This window comes from Anguilla rostrata, chromosome 17 (assembly GCF_018555375.3).
Source record: "Anguilla rostrata isolate EN2019 chromosome 17, ASM1855537v3, whole genome shotgun sequence".
In the NCBI taxonomy this organism is placed as follows: domain Eukaryota; kingdom Metazoa; phylum Chordata; class Actinopteri; order Anguilliformes; family Anguillidae; genus Anguilla; species Anguilla rostrata.
The window spans coordinates 9,112,858-9,129,762 of record NC_057949.1 but is presented as its reverse complement, the minus strand read 5'-3'; the positions used below and the strand labels follow the sequence as shown (position 1 = coordinate 9,129,762).

The following is a 16,905-nucleotide window of genomic DNA, read 5'->3' as shown; positions in this document are numbered from 1 at the left end:
CATAAACACACACACCGATAAGAAACATCCAGACTGACGTAAAGAGAATAAAAGAGTGAAATGTATTCCAAATGTGCCGAGCAGACCCCCCGGAGGGCTACTAATAAAAAATTTTTGGTGTGACTTCAAACAAAACCAGTTAAAATAGTCTTATTTTCCGGGAAAATCCCTGTTCTTTAATCATCCCGACACTCAAAAATGGATTTATTTTAATGGACTGAAGTACCATGTTGAGACACACATTTGTAAAAGAACTGCGGTCCTTCTAAAGGTGGGCGTTTAAGACGTACAATGGAAAATTTGGGGTTGGCAACTGTGATGTATTCCTCCATCAGTTTCATAGTTTTTTAAGTTTGATAACAGTGAGAAAGCAGGGAAGTACCGTAACAATTCCAGCTAATAGCAACAGCAATAACAGGCAGACAATGTATGAGATTTCGCTACAAGAAACTAGCTTGCGAACTAGCTTTGTGTTTCTGTAGCGTGGTAGGATATGGGTTTTTTGTTCTTTTTTCACTCTTATATAGTGAAAAGTTGCAGTGGTTTTCACACTCAGCCCAGGGGCTCCCCAGGACCGAGTTCGAGAACCACTGATATAGAGGATCACTCAGTAAGACAGCCATCAAATACTAGCCTGTTCCTAGACTGGCTTGATAGTAATAGAAGTGGCCAGGCAAGGAAAGGGGTATTATTTTGAGGAAAGAGAAACAGAGCGGTCCTTACATGGGACAGCACTTCCAGCGGAGCTGGTGCAGGGAGACTGCAGGCAGCCGATAAGCTCAGAGGAGTCAGGGTCGCAAGGCTGGGGGGGGGGGCCTCGGCCGCTCACCCAATCCCCCCCCTTCCTAGTGCAGCGCCTCAGCCAATAGCGAGTCGGCCCGCGGGACTCCTGGCCCCAGTCAGCACCGCGGCGTTTCTGGATCACAGGGCGCGCTGCCGCTCCGAGGACTTGGGCTTGGGCCGGACGCGCCGAACCCGAGCGCCGCCCCATTCGCGTTCCTCATAGACCTCTACGCGTCTTCATCTTTCGGGTTTTTTTTTTAAATTTTATTTTGGGGGAGGGAGGGTGGGGTCATATTTATTTTGGTGGCGTTTGTTTTCAGCCGGAGCCTAATTATACGCGCTCCGCCGAGCGCGGCTGACCCGCCCAGCTTTTCCCGGCTCTGGCGGCCCGAACGCGTGGCCGCGTGCCAGGAATTAGCATGGAGGAGGAGGGGGGGGGAGGGGGAGGGGGAGGAGGAAAAGCATTAACGCCGCGATTTACTGACGGAGGTACAATATGTTTCTCGGCGAACCGGAGCGCGGGGGCCGGCCCCCCTGAGCCCTCCCGCCGCGCGCCGCGCGAGCGCGAGCGCCGGATACGCGCCGCTATTAGCATTCCGCGGACGCGGACGACTTCTGGCGTTAGCGTTTAATATTTCCTTTCAGAAAATAAAATAAATAAATAAATAAATAAATAAATAAATACGGCCATCTGGATGTGTAATGACAACGTGGAGGCTTGTGTGAAAGGTGAGAGGGCAACCCAAACTCAGCAGTGGGCCCCGGGGAGGGCCAGGCCGAGCGAGGCAGGCCATATCAAAAGCCCGGCTCTTTGGCCAGTGGCGTCGGTGTTGGGCTCACAGTGCGCCCGTACGAAGCCCCAGCCCCAGCAGCAGCAGCAGCAGCAGCAGGCCTGACCCCGGCCGACAGCATCCTGAAGAGTCCGTTCGGCTGCTTTCTGTCAAACTGTCAGCAGGGGTGGCTGCGTTAAAGGATTGCCTCAAACATTTTCATCTCATTTAAATTACAAAAAAACGAAATCACATTTTCGGGCAAAGGTCTGTGTTTGAGATGAAACGCAGGTAAAGTGGAAAGTTGGAGGCTCCCATCAATGACACGTAAAAAAGCAGATGTCCACCCACTAACTCTCCCTGGGGCTTGCTATCTCAGAGATTTATGCTTTTAAGTGCATAATGGCACGAGGTTGGTCTAATATGAGCATAACCATGAAAACATAGGATCTTTTTTCCTTTTACAGAAAAGACCACACTGAACAATTGGTTTATATAAATACAGTCCTTCTTTCTTGTTAATTATCCCCATGATTTTATCCCCATTTTAAAAATAGGAACAAATGACGCAGCTCAATTAATGTACGAAAGTGCAAAAAAAAAAAAAATCTGAGCTACATTAACACAGGGATGAGTGCATTTTTCATTTCATGCCCGATAAAGTTGGATGAGGCTAACCCCACAATTACACTTTTTCCCCACCCCCCCATCCCAATCAATTCTAATCTATAGAACGAGATGTAGATACAATTCCATCATTGATGTGACTTATCTTCCTGTGCTAGGGCCAGAGGAATTCCTACCCAAACTTTTTATTTTTTATTTTTTTAGCAAATATATATTACACATAAGCAGTGTGCCCATACCAGGCCCAACCAAGCTAGTCCAGGCTGTTGTGTTTGATGTAGAAGTTCTAACAGGTCTTTTGACTGTTTTCAAAGTAAATGAATCACAAGGACCTGAGAGCTAATGTTGTCGAGCTTATCAGTGTATCAGTATAATCACCTAGGCCCTGGCCCCTGAGCTATCACATTCTTGGTTTCATGTATTGTACTGTATTGTGGAATAAAAGTGCACATAGAGTAATTGGGAGCTGAAAACTATGGCAGTACAGTCAGCACTAAACAGCCCCATCTGGGAGATGTGTGCACACGTGCACACTAGGAAGGAGAGCCATTAAAATCCTTGATAACTGTATACCGCCATTGTATTCCTCATTCCAGAGGTTGGATCTTTCTTTTTTTAGAGATTTGTGTGCTTGGTTTTGTATTTATATTCTGTTTGTTGATCGATATATGAGCCCAAGAGTTGAAGGAAAATGTCAATCAAATGTGCAACGGACAATAAAGATGTCCACTCTATTCTAGATGCAGCAGGATGTGTCTAGGTTGACAGAGTAGAAATATGGAGCAGCACTGTATCAGTTTATCAATGTACCACACGGCCCTGGTCTTGGTTCCCTGAACTTACAGAGATACTTATTACATTATTCATTTTGCAATCTTACCTAGAAGCACTTGCAATCGAAAGTACATAAGTGCATTCAACAGGCTTACAAGTACAGCAGTAACTACGGGAAAGGATAATTAACACTCTTAGCTAGAAACAGTAAAAATACAAGAGCGAGAATTGAGTTCATTACATTACATTAGTCATTTGGCAGACACTCTTATCCAGAATGACGGAAAGTAGAGGAGAACATCAGTGTTACTCTCAGGAATACAAGTGATACCAACAAGAAAGCCCAGAGAACCATTTATAAGCACTAAATGTAATATTGACCTAACAAACTACAAATTGCATTGTACCAAGAAGGTATGATTGGACAGCTCTTACACAGCTATCATTATCCAAAAGGAAATCCAAGGAAAGAAAGTGAAAAATATAAGAATATGTAAAGGGGGTCAGGGGAGCCATGGTGCAATCTGAAGAGGTGAGACTTCAGTCTTAATCCAAAGATGGGCGGGGTTTCTGCTGTTCTGAAGGCGGTGGGAAGCTCATTCCACCAATGGGGACCCAGAACAGGCAGGGGTGGGGCACCAGATTTCCAGAGGTAGCAGAATGAAGAGGTCTAGTAAGGTGTGTAGGGTCTGATGATCTTTTCAAGATAAGATCAGACCGCATACTGTTATATAATATCTATCCATATGATCCATATTAGTTTGACATTTGGACATCTGGTATAGTACAGCACAAATGTAGATATTATTTCAGATTTGAGGGGGTCTGTTTCTCTTATGGCAGTGGAAATAAGAAGGCAGAGTAATTTTAGGTTTTCAGGTGGCCCAAAGTGCACCATGTCAGCTCTCTGTATTTCTAGAGGGTGTTTGCTCCATCCTTCACAGCTGACAGACACAAGATCCAATCCACACTGGTCCCCGAAGCTTGACCAAAAAATAAAATCAAGATTTTTTTTTTCTTATTTGACAAACACAGTTTGGTGAGTTCATTTTGATGATTGCTGAAAAAGTATTTCATTGCAAGCCAGAGCGAAGGAATCATTCATTGAATCTGAGCCACACACTTCAGCTTCCTATTTTTTAACCAGTGATAGACGAACAGAAACGCACCACCCTTCACGTGATGCCAGATCCTTTCCCAAACCCGGTTACATACTGCGATGAATGTGGACATCATTGTGCATAAAACGTCGCCAGGGTGCTCTGAGTTCTGCAGTTAACACAATTTTGAAAAGGAAAAGGTTCTATTTTTCCCGTTAAACCTCCGCAAAACGTCTCCTCTTGGCTCTCGTGCCCCTACCTCCACCGGTTGTTTGTTCTTCTAATTAGGAAACCGGGTCTGCAGCTGAGAAGGGCTGGGACCCCAGGAGTTGCCTAGCAACTAAGCCACAGGCAATCTCGGGGCGCGCTTTCATACCTGCCGCTCGGCTGCGAGCCGGTTCGCCTTCTGATGCCTCACCTAAGTGTGAGGAAGCCCTTTGGTTTCCCGCCGGTTAGCAGTCACTCGCCGTCAGAGTCCCAGCGCGGTAATTAGCACTTCTGAGCTCGCAGTCGCGTTCCGAGGGTCTTTAGCACGGCCGTGTTTTTGTATCGCTGCCTTTGTTTTCCGGTCCTAGGCTGGTCCCGTCCTCTGGCACCGCCCCAAGCCTGACGAAAAACGGAACCTTTGGCGAGAACGCCTCCGTTTTTCTATGGCGAGTCGCCGGTTATGTTTGCGCGCTTCCCTCTGCTGTAACGGGGATGCTGTCTCTTTACGACTCCACAACGCTCCCCGGCTCCCTCTTACACCACACACAGGCTTTACCGCCATTCTTCTCCACCGCCTTTTCTGACCGACGCCAAAACAGCATAACGCAAAGCCATCCCACGGCCATATGCAGCTTTTTCCATCAGGAGATTTACTGGGAGGGTCAAAGATGCAACATCGCCACCTACTGTAGGGAGTGGGAAGCGCTTCCTTGCCAGACGGGGCTGGCTACAGAATGTTTGCAAATCCACCTCCAAGCGCCAGCACAGGAATAATTCTTATGGTTTATATTAACATCAAAATCCCCCATTCCGACCTAATTTTGGAACGTTGAATCACGATTGCAGGCTCGCCACTTCACTGCTACACCTGCAGTCAATTTGAAGGGGGCTGCTCATCAGCACCAGTCATGTGAGCGGCAGGCTGCTTCTTTTGTGCAAGCTAAGCTACCGCAACTGCAGCATCGTGCCAGAGGAACACACAGCTGCTGCATGCAGGACACAACACCGAACCGGGCGCACGAGTCGCCAGCAAGCAGTGAGATGGGGGGAGCGGTTCCCTGGTAACTCAACCCCTCCCCCCCATAGGTGACGCTAAAGTACATTGCCTGTTATCACGTGGGACTGCTAGCCCCAGCTGGTACTGGCAGGATCCAGATTGGATCCAAGGCCTTAGGATGCAACACAGCACTTCACCAGGGAATGAAATGAACTTTTTCACCCGCCAGCCAGAGTGGCTTGTGGATTCTAAAAAAATAACCAGCCATTTTCAACATTTTACCAGCCACATTACCTACTCACTGCACTCACTGCAGCACACCGGCGCAAGTACGTTAGCATGAGGGGCCGCGGCGGCTACACGCGAGAGCGTCCTCGAGCAGGCCTGTAACGCGGGGCCTCGATACTGCGCGGCCCCTCTCACAACGCGGAGGCTTTTCACGCGGAGCCGCAGAGCTTCACTTCGGGGGTCGGCGGCGATGCGAGCCGCGCCGCTGGGTTTTATCCGCCAGCGCCCGAGCGAGAGCTCCGCTTGGCCGCTTCACCCTCAGAAGCTTCCCACGCCTGCCCGCGCCGCGCTACAGCCAGCGCTAGCAGTATATTAAAATATAAAACGCCAGTACCCAGGGAATGTATTTTAAGCATATGACAAAATGAATTGCATACTATATATCAGGCTTGAGATAGCGTATTGTCCTACAGTCTCCGTGAAATGTTTAATGCCTTCATTAACGTGTCATAGCATTTTCAAATAAATCAGTCATGAGCGAGTGCAATGCTTTATCGGTGAAGGATGAAATAACCCATTGTGCAAAATTCTACTTTGAAATGTGACATACTGCAAGTGCGGGGTTTTTCATGCATAGAAAAATTTAAGTTGGCCAACTTTCTGATTTCCCAGTCTGCCCTGGAGAAAATATAAAAAATTAGCAAGACAAACAACCATTTTACTCCCATCTTTTGATGAGCACATTGCAATCTAAAATGCCAGTGTTCTGACCAGTAGGTGGCCTGGTAGGTAAGGCCATATTGGCAAAGGTAAAACGTAGAAGTAAACAGAACAAGAGAACCTAAAAACAATTAATTTGTGCTAACCGCTGCCACTGTGTGTGTAAACAGTAAGCACTTCCTTTTGAAATATTAGCCACTCATGTTATACATTTGGTGACTAATAGTGATTACTGATACAGTAAGATCATGCAGTAAGAAAAGATAAATGCTTTCTTTAGTAAGAAAAAAAAAAAGAAAGATAAATGGTGAAGGAGTAGGCTAACGTTAGCTAACTAGAGCATAAAGTCACAAGGAACTGCAATTTTGTATCCGTCATTTCACAATAGCTACAGCAACATCAAAAAGATTTCATGTACCAATAGGATATTTATCAGTGTTTTTTTCTTCTTTTTTTTACTTTCAGCACATTAAATACAGTCTGGGCCTACAGCATGCACAGGCACTCCAACAGTGCCAAGAAATGACAGTCTCCCAAACTCTGGTGTTTAGGCATATTCCAATAAAATGCACCCTACTGCCATATGATTTACATTTGTAAATAATGTCCATGTGTGTCTCATGTTTTAGGAACACATTCAACATAACATAACCAACATAAATCGGTCATCACCTGTAAGTAATACAGTATCTCAAATTGCTAAATATATATGAAGGCGTATTTTGTTAAACCGACAGATTACACAGTTAACTCACATAGCTAGCTCACCTCGCCTTGTTTCTTGGGTTAGAATTGGTCCCTGATATTAAGGTGGAAATAAGAGCAGGCAGACCACAGCAGACTCCCCAGGAGCAGGGCTGTAGACCTCTACCATAACCGTACATTTATTAAACTGAAATAAAAGATGCCTCAGAACAGCCAGTAGGTTGGGACTAGTGGCCACTGATTCTACAGAGTTCTTATTCAGGTGGACCTCATTTAGCGTGCAGTGGGACATGAGCTCATACACCACAGCAGAACCAGAACACCGCGGGTTCAAACCCACAGCAGAACCAGAACACCGCGGGATCACACCCACAGCAGAACCAGAACACTGCGGGTTCAAACCCACAGCAGAACCAGAACACCACGGGATCAAACCCACAGCAGAACCAGAACACCGCGAGTTCAAACCCACAGCAGAACCAGAACACCGCGGGATCACACCCACAGCAGAACCAGAACACTGCGGGTTCAAACCCACAGCAGAACCAGAACACCACGGGTTCAAACCCACAGCAGAACCAGAACACCGCGGGATCAAACCCACAGCAGAACCAGAACACTGCGGGTTCAAACCCACAGCAGAACCAGAACACCGCGGGTTCAAACCCACAGCAGAACCAGAACACCGCGGGTTCAAACCCCCCACCGTGTAACCGTTGTCGTGCCCTTAGGCGTGGCACTTATCCTGAGCAGCTTAAGCAAACTCACGCCCAGCTTGTATTAATGGCAGTTTATTATTCATTTATATAAGACTACATTTAAAAAGAAGGTAAGAGAATGTTCTACACGGAAGCATAAAAATAACATGCGAGGAGCGCCTTTAACTGCCGTCTGCGCTCCCCGCCCACGGAGCAGGCGCCGTCCCACGGCAGGTGTGCCGCGTACCTGTCGGCCCGAAGGCAGAAAAATGGAAGAGGACGAGGAGCAGAGCGCGTTACATAACGGTGTAAAAAGTGCAGGGGATAAGCTCCGCCTCCCGCCGACTCCTCCCCCCACCCCCCTTCTCCCTCCCGCCTTCACACGGAGGATGAGCAGGAGCGTGGCAACAGCGGACACGCTCGGCTGGCTCCCATCACAGCGAGCGCGCTCGGACGTCCCCGTAGGGCTGTTTCGTACGGCACGGTATAAAAAAGCTCCAGAATTAAAATGTGCGATGAGGATAGTTACGGGAGAAACCCGGATTAAATAACCGAGATGTCAGATGAATTTCGTCCGTAATGTTGAATAAATTGGAAAAAGATAAAGCAATCATTTTTTATCTAAATGTACTGGGGTTTTAGCTAGTTTTATTTTAGATGAGATCTGGATGTTAACTAAATGAACTGCACCACATAAATGCTTGGCGTTAATTTATGAAAACTTTTAATTTTTGTTAAATTAAAAAAACTTTTATTAATCCAAGAGGGATCTCTGTGTTGTTTGTTTGTTTGATAACACAGTTGACTCAACACTGGTGTTAATTTAACTCTAACAAAACTTTTATTAATCCAAGAGGGATCCCTAAATTGTTTCTTTGATAGCACAGTTGACTCATAACTGGCGTTAATTCAACTCTAACAAAACTTTTATTAATCCAATAGGGGGCTTTATGTTGTTTGTTTGAAAACACAGTTGACTCAGCACTGAACGTTTAACAGTTTGTTTGAAAATATACAACTTGTCCGATACAGCTAAGCAGCTAAGTCAGTTAATAACAGCCAAAGAAGCGTGCTTTTACATTGTGATGCATCTGTACAACATTAATCTCATTTAACCACACAGTGCTTCAATGTAGAACGCTAATGTCATACATCTGCCGCACAGAAGTTACTGGTGAATGAGAGGAAAGGGGGACATACTTGTCTAACACTGATAAAACGGAGGGGATTAATAACCTGTTTTATACTGCGAGTCTGTCATGCCAGTGCGGCTAATTTTCACTTTGTATTTCTGGTGGCCCAGGGTACGCTATTGTATGACACGACACAGCGGGACCTGTACCTTTACATAACATGACTTTTACATGAGACTTCACAACCCGTTAGCCTGAACTCATTTACATGACAAAGGAGAAAGTTTCCGCCAGAGCGCACAGTACAGTGGTGCGGTGCTGCCTGTGCAAGCAGTGGGATGTTTTGACTGACTCAGCCCCGAAGGTAATGTGATTATAACACCATTTTGCTTTCAGGTACATTTTTACTTGTACGGCTAAATCGCAAAAGCTAGTCTCTTTCTCTCACGTGTGCATGGCTACAGATCTCCTCTGGGTGTTTTCAGTGTCCACGACAAACTCTGCTTCTGGCCATTCTGGAATTAATTATGATTTTTTTTTAAAAATAGTTATTAACCATCTCCCATACATGGCTCAGTTTCTCCCCGCAATCTTCCCATTACACACAGAGAGATTAATGCCTAAACCCGGTGCACCTGTTGACTGAGTGAAATACTCCTCGCCATTCGATCATCTTTGCTGCGTGCTTTCCAAAGCCCCCCTCATTCGTCTGCTCCAGGCTCGCTCAGCGCGAGCGTCGTGAACATTGGTTATCGGGTCGCCAACTGCCCACGCCTAAACCGCCAAACGCTGACAGAAAAAAAAAAAAAAAAAATCAATCCTGTGACGCCATGCAAATTAATTATTTAACATCTGCATAATGTTCAGTAGTAAACTTGAGAGGAACATCAATGAACGTCCTTCACTGCTGACTGCTGCTTACACTAGCAAATGCCCTGGCAGGGGAGCTTAAGATTCGCCGCGCAACCGAGCTCTCGTGAGATCAACGGACACGCTTCATTGGTTCGATTCCATAAGCGGAGAAACAGTAATAAGCAAATGTTATGGACTGAAAAGTAGCACAACAGAAACTGCCTTTTTTTTTTTTACATTTTTTTTTTTTTTTGGGAAGCATGGAAGAGTTCCAAAAAGATGTTAACTTTGTATCACAATTGCGAGGTCCATCAAGATTGAGCAACATTGTGTATGAATGCAGATCCCTACTAAAAAAGTCATTTGCATGTGATCATAAAGAGGTAGAAAAGGTCAGTGCTTAATTGGTTGTAGTGTTGCCTTGGGATGGGAGGGGTTTCGGTCGGCATTAGCAACCCCCTTCGGAGCTGTACATAAGCAAACTCAACTGATGGACAGGACAGTGTAAAAAAGAAGCAGTGGTTTGATATGCATTTTATTTTTTGAGGGGGGGTAGGGGGGGAGGGGGGGTGTAAAAGGGGCATGTGCTTGTCTGAATCTTTCCAAATTGATGGATTATGGCAAAATGGTAATATGCAGGAACACAATTTTTGCATTCCAATTCAGGAGAAAATACGTGCAAAAATTTGAGGTATAAACAAATACAGAGAAAACTACACTTACATTTTCCAGTAATGTTAATGGCAATTATGCATGTGGTTTCCTGGTTTCATCGTCTACCACCCTGCTATGCCGTTGTACTAATATTTGTTTTAAAATAACAAATAAAAAGCCAATTTTGCTTCACATAGCTCGGCCATAAAACTAGGAGCCTCCTTTGCCCAAAAGTAGGTTTATTGTGTCCTATGAGGATTGTGGGAGTATGAGTTTTAATTAAGGTTTGATAATATGGCTATGACGGCATCTACAGTACATCACACACAATGAGTAGTGGATTCATGGCTATTAAAAAGATGAAAATCGGGACTGAATATATTTCATGCATGGACCAAGCCAGTCTGGTTTCAGCTGTTCAATGAAACCACAGTACAAGAAATGACTATATGGACATCCTTATCTATCAACGATAATCTGTGAAGCACTTTTGGAATTTTTGATCAGGAATTTCTGATAGGCTGACACACTTTTCTGTGTAAAGTAGAGGTATAGCAGAGAATCCAGATTTGTTAACACAACTACTGAGGTCTGAGCATTTTGAGGAATCGTGATCCCAAACCTAATATATATACTAGGTACCCAACAGACTGGAAAATGATTTTTCAGACTGAAAGAAAAAGTGACCTTAGATGTTCTTAGATGATTCAGGATTGTATTTTTATGGGTTTTTTTTCATAACATATGTAAACCAAGGTGTAAGGTATAAGTGTGTTTTACCTATTACTCAGCAAATGGTGTTACAAAGCAAGAAATATTTACATTTTCTGAAGGGAATATTAAGCAAATATGTCAGGCATTATACGATTGTGACAAAAAAAAAACAGTATAATATTGATTTTAATTTTGTTCTGTTGTGGTAAAATAACCAAAAAGTCACACATCATGAAATGCCTCCAGAAATGGGTAATAGGTGCTGGGCACAATATATCCCCAATGTTCTGTCACTATCTGACATCGTTAAGCTCAACAAATTTGCTGTGGAGGCAGAAAGGGAAAAGGTTTTTTTTTTTTTCGTGCTGAAAATTCAACAGCCTGGGCCTTAAATTGTCTCCATCCCACCCCGCCCCCCCCCCCTCCCCTTGCGCCCCCCCTCCACCCCCACGTTTCCCAATAGCTCCTCACTTACTACCCCGAAAAGTGTCAATGCAGCATTTTTACAAAATTCACTCTGAAAAACATCAATTCCACCTCCAGCCGGGTGTCCGTGAAAAAAGCAGCTACGTGGACAGCTTTAACCGTGACGCTGCCGCAGCTCTGACAGGACAACGGCGCTCTTTAAACGACAGCTTCCGACCCGCAAAAAAACCCTCATCTGCTCCGGGAACACCGAACGGAATATTCACTAAATCGCACAACATCTGCACTGCCAGAATAAATAAGCCCGGGGAGGAGTCTCCGTCTCCGGCTTCATTGGTAATTTACGTCAAATGCAAATAATCGTCACGGGGGAGAAATACGCGATGCTGCGCTGACGGAATGTGGAATCTGCAAAACGGACGATGGAAATTGGGCTGGGCCCTCGCGCCCAGAAATCCTGTCCCAATTCTATTAGCCGTTAAATCAAATGAATGCTAATACAGCATACATCCAAACCGTACTTAATTTATATATTTTATATATATATATATATATATTTTTTTTTTTTTACAGGGGGGCGGGTGTCATAATGTGAAGGTTATGAGATTTTTTACCAAGATGGCAGATGAACAGCAAACATCAAACTGCTCCCCCAGAACAACTGAGCTTTGCAAAGAGACATCACACTGCTGAAATAATTCTGAGTGATCATTACTGACTGCAGTAAGATCTTGCACGCTGGAGCGAAATGGGGAGGAGGGGTAAAATAAAATATAATTATTGACACTGACATTAATTTGCTCAGAGAAGACGTCATTTCAATCTACTGCTGCAGGAATTAAGCATGCAGCCTCTTAGAAAAGCCTGTTTGCTTTGAATTCAAAGACAAACATCTTGTACATTATTTATTTGCAAAGCAGATGCTCCTTGTGCAGAGTGAATTGAAGAGCTTAGTTATATTTACATACTGTCCATGAGCACAACTGAAGGCTAACTGAACGCTAACCTTCCCAATTCAGTTTCAAACCTAGTTAACATACCCTGTAACCTACTCCTGTCTATTAACTGGGCTAGTTAAGCAGGGCTTAGCTTGGTTAGAACATGGATTGGAGCAGAGATGTTCTGCGGCCCATGGGGGGCCATTTTTGATTTATAACACGAGGCTCTCTCACCTCCCTGTCTCCCCATTATACAGGGTATTCTTAAGATCCTGAAAACTTTACAATCGCGACTAAAAATCCTGTAGTGCACGTTAGGCATGACTTGCAAACTACAGTGTGAGAATACGCAGTGTTTGGCATTGCGTGCTTTGAGGAAGCATGTGCTTGACTGCACTCTCATGAATGGATAGTAGAGAACGCAGCAATGGACACTGTTATAAATGCATGATTGGGCATTCAAAATATAAGAGAAAAGGATAAAAAATGTTCTCAAAATACATGCCATAGCACTTCCTGTTAAGAGTACAGGGTTTCCCCTGCTGTTACGGCTAAATTTCCAACCCTGGCTTTCTCTACCTGACCATCTAATCACCCCCCAGGACTGATGTGCGGTACCTGGGTGCCACACACTGGCAGAGGAATGCCACACCTCCGCCATAGAGCCTCTTCAGAGCGCGGGATAAAAAGTGCTGCATAAACGCAGTGCATCATTACTGCCATGGAGTCCGGGGCCCTAGCCGCTGAACCGCACCGCGGCACGATGAAGCTCCCGGAGCCCCGAGGCGTTTATAATCGCCCAACCGCCTGGCAGAGCTCCCCGCGCGCGAGGACCCCCGGGTCGCGGCTCCAGAGCGTGACGCGCGGCGCTCCTTCGTCCTTCGCTCGCTCGCTCTCTTCTCTCTCTTCCGAGCCGGGGCCCGGGCGTCACGACAGCGTGTCTCCGGCCATTAACCTCAACGAGCTCGACAGCGGAAAAGGCCAATTTGCAGAGCCGGGAGAAAACGCCGAGCGCGGCGTCCGGAACTGGCAGCCCCGCCGCCGCCGCTGCGCGCGCGGAGCCCGCGGTCATCCACGCGCGCGGAGGGGCCGGCCACGGGCGTAACCATCACGACCGAGGGGAAGGGATTCACAGTGAACCGCATCGCAGTCGCTCGGCAGAGACTCATCCGGAGTGCCTTACTGAACCAAGAGTGTAAGGGCTTTCATACAGGACAGACAGTGCAGTGGCACTACAGATAAGGATAACTGACACACTTAAGAGTCAGTTATCGTGTGATAAGAAATTCAAAGTCCCAACTAAGCTGTGGGTAAACTAATCTGACAAGCATTCAAAATCACCACAACAGTCAAATCTACACACTGCTGACGACTACAGTTAGTTGCCTACAGTACACACTGCTCATGACTAGTTAGTTACCTACAGTACACACTGCTCATGACTAGTTAGTTACCTACACACTGCTCATGACTACAGTTAGTTACCTACAGTATACACTGCTCATGACTACAGTTAGTTACCTACAGTATACACTGCTCATAACTACAGTTAGTTACCTACAGTATACACTGCTCATGACTACAGTTAGTGACCTACAGTATACACTGCTCATTACCACAAAAGGTCTTGTAGGACACCTGCGGCTCACAGCTGATGAAATGTGGTTGGAAGTTATAACCCTGTTAGTGAAAATTAATGACATCATAGCAGTGCGAGTGCAAATTTATTCAAAGTGGTCCGAACTTGGGCATATCGGTAGAAGTGACTGTTTAATTTAATGCACAAGCAGGGATAAACAGGCGTTCAACTTCAATTTTGAATAAACCGCAGAATTGTGTTTTTCGAGACTCACTGGACCTGAACTATTACCTGGTTTACATGTGTAATACATTTCACTTTGACCACAGATATCTGTCTCTATCAATGGCAATTCAGTTGAATTCCCACAATCCATCTTCATGTCCTGGCATGTTAGCATGACACAGCGGCTGCTGTCATATAGGGTTACATTCTGCCAAGCTCACCGCAGGATACCTCCCAGTCTCAAATCTCTGTCTATGATATTAATCTATCTGTGAGGAAAAGCCTACACTCTCTCTTTCTCTCTCTCTCTCTCTCTCTCTCTCTCTCTCTCACTCACTGTTCTCTGGGATGCAGAAAGCCTTTCTCTCTCTCCACACAATCTCACATTTCTTTTACTCACTGTGTATACATTTATGAGCGTTTGCTTATGCGTGTGAAATTCTTTGATGAATAAAATAGCAACAACGGTTGAAATACACGGCAGGGGTAATGAGCCATATTGTGCGCTCAAAAAAGGGAAAATTAGACTTTTAAACTAATGCAATTGCTCAGAGAAAACATTTTTGTAAACAAGTAATTTTATTTTCCAAAAAGATAAACGTCAAAAATGATTGGTGTCTCTCTCTGTACTTTGTACACCCTCCCTTCACAGGGATAACACTAATGAGTCGTTTTCTGTACTGTGTCACAAGATTAACATATGAAGGGGTGAACATATTAGGTGGGGGCATCATTGGCTGTTCCTCCACCGCGATATTGCAACATCCTTCAGGCCTGCGCTCGTGGACTGCCCTCTTAAACTCAAACCTCAGCTTTTTAATCGCAAGTCTGGAGACCAAAGCATCTTGACTAATTCTATTCAGAAGTCCGGTCATATTTCCAAATCGCATTCAGCGAAACCTGAATGGCCACCAGGGAATATCGTTTTAAAATTTCATGAAAATCGACTTTTGAGCATTCAGCCCCTTCGTCTCTTGTTCTTCTCTCCTGTCATAATGCCAACTTCTTTCCCACTGAAAATATGCATAAAACAAAGCATGACCCGTATAACTGAATTAGTTCGTTGGTCCAGTAACGAAATGGACCAATGTACTGACGAAGCCAGGTCTGGGTTCAGTTTTCGCATCGTGTTTTTGCCGATCGAAGTCGGAGACGGAGCTTTTGAGATTTACGTGCGACAGCGCCTTCGGAAATCAGAAACCGGGCCGTGTTTTTTTTTTTTTTTTTTTTTTGGCGCGGGCGCCCCCGAGAGTGAGAGCGCTCTTGGCTTATTAATTACCCGCCGCGGCAGCGCGCATGACCTCATCGCCCGTCTCAGGCCAGCCGCGCTAAGACTTATTGCGCGTCTGGATCCCGTCCAGCTCCACGATCAATACGTCAAGCCTGAGTAATAGATGATAAATCGATAAGTTTAAAAAAATACAATTGATAAATATATCTGTACTCTCATTCTAATGCGCTTCCTGTAGGCCTGTTCCAAAGTGGGGGGGGGGGGGTATGGGGGGGTTATGCAGATGTGCAGATAGAGAGCCGTGCCTCTGGGCCTTTCATGGGGCAGGAACTCCCCAGGGAAACTCAATGAAACAGCAAGATCAGCACAGGTTCTAAAAACAACCTAAGTATCGCCGCCAGTAGGTTATAACACTCACAGACATTGTGCCACCACAGACAAAGGCTTTGAGTAGTCTACCAGGAGGAGGCATGTGCCAATGTTTGCTTAATTAACAGGATGTGTTAACCTAAGGAATACACGTCAAATACTGCATATTAAAAGAGTGGTTGTGTCCGAGTTAATTTCAACCATTTTCAAAAATATCGTACCTACAGAACAGTGTCATACTTAGAGGGTCACCTCAACCATGAAGAGTATGCCTGTATGTGTGTATATGTACACGTATGTGTGTGTCGGTATGTGTGTGTGCGTGTGGTGTACATGAGTGAGTGCATGCTTATGTGTGTACACGTATATGCATATTTATGGGTGTCTGTGCATGTGTGTGTGTGTGTGTACATGTGAGTGCAAGATATGTCTGTACACGTATATGCATATTTGTAGGTGTGTGTGTGTGTGTGTGTGTGTGTGTGTACATGCGAGTGCATGCATATGTGTGTACACGTATATGCATATTTGTAGGTGTGTGTGTGTGTGTGTGTGTGTGCGCGTGCGTATATGCGTGTGGATCTACGGGGGAAACCCAGCCCAGATGGGGTCAGTCGCCGCCTCCCCTCAGTTGTTGACACTGTAATCTGTAATAGGATTACAATATCAGTCCTAATTACTTAATGATGACTAATTAGACCCGACGGCCGAGGCGACCCCGCGCCCCGGCTGGCTACCCGCCGCGCATGCTAACGCGCTGCCTCCCCGGGCCCCGCATCGCGCCGCGCTGCAGCCGCGCAGGTGTGCGCGGGTTCGCTCGGCGCCACACGCGTGCGTAAGCACGGGCCTCATGGGTCCCTTTCAGTGGACACTGGGGGGCCGTGAACGGAGACTTCCCTGGAATGACCGCACAGGCACAGACCTGCGGTGTGGGGGCCAAACTGAGAGGAGGCCCGGACTGTAAACTGTAAACTCTACGTGGAGCTCATCTTATTTGTGAGGTTTCCTAGATTCACAGACTACAACAAGGCAGGGTTGCCACACTACAAATTTTTTCCCCTGAAATGTGGGCATACAGAAAAGTCATAACAGTAGAGTAAAACGCAGAGGAAATTAATGAAATGGTGGTCAATGGCACGAGAGGAAAAATATTGCGCAGGTGTACTGGGTTAGGA

The 16,905-nt window shown here is 45.7% G+C and overlaps 1 protein-coding gene across 9 annotated transcripts in view; it reads right to left on the bottom strand.

The window, feature by feature from the left end:
- Window positions 1-16,905, bottom strand: part of rbfox1 (RNA binding fox-1 homolog 1) — a 398,869-nt gene that overhangs the window by 211,122 nt on the left and 170,842 nt on the right. The window lies entirely within an intron of this gene.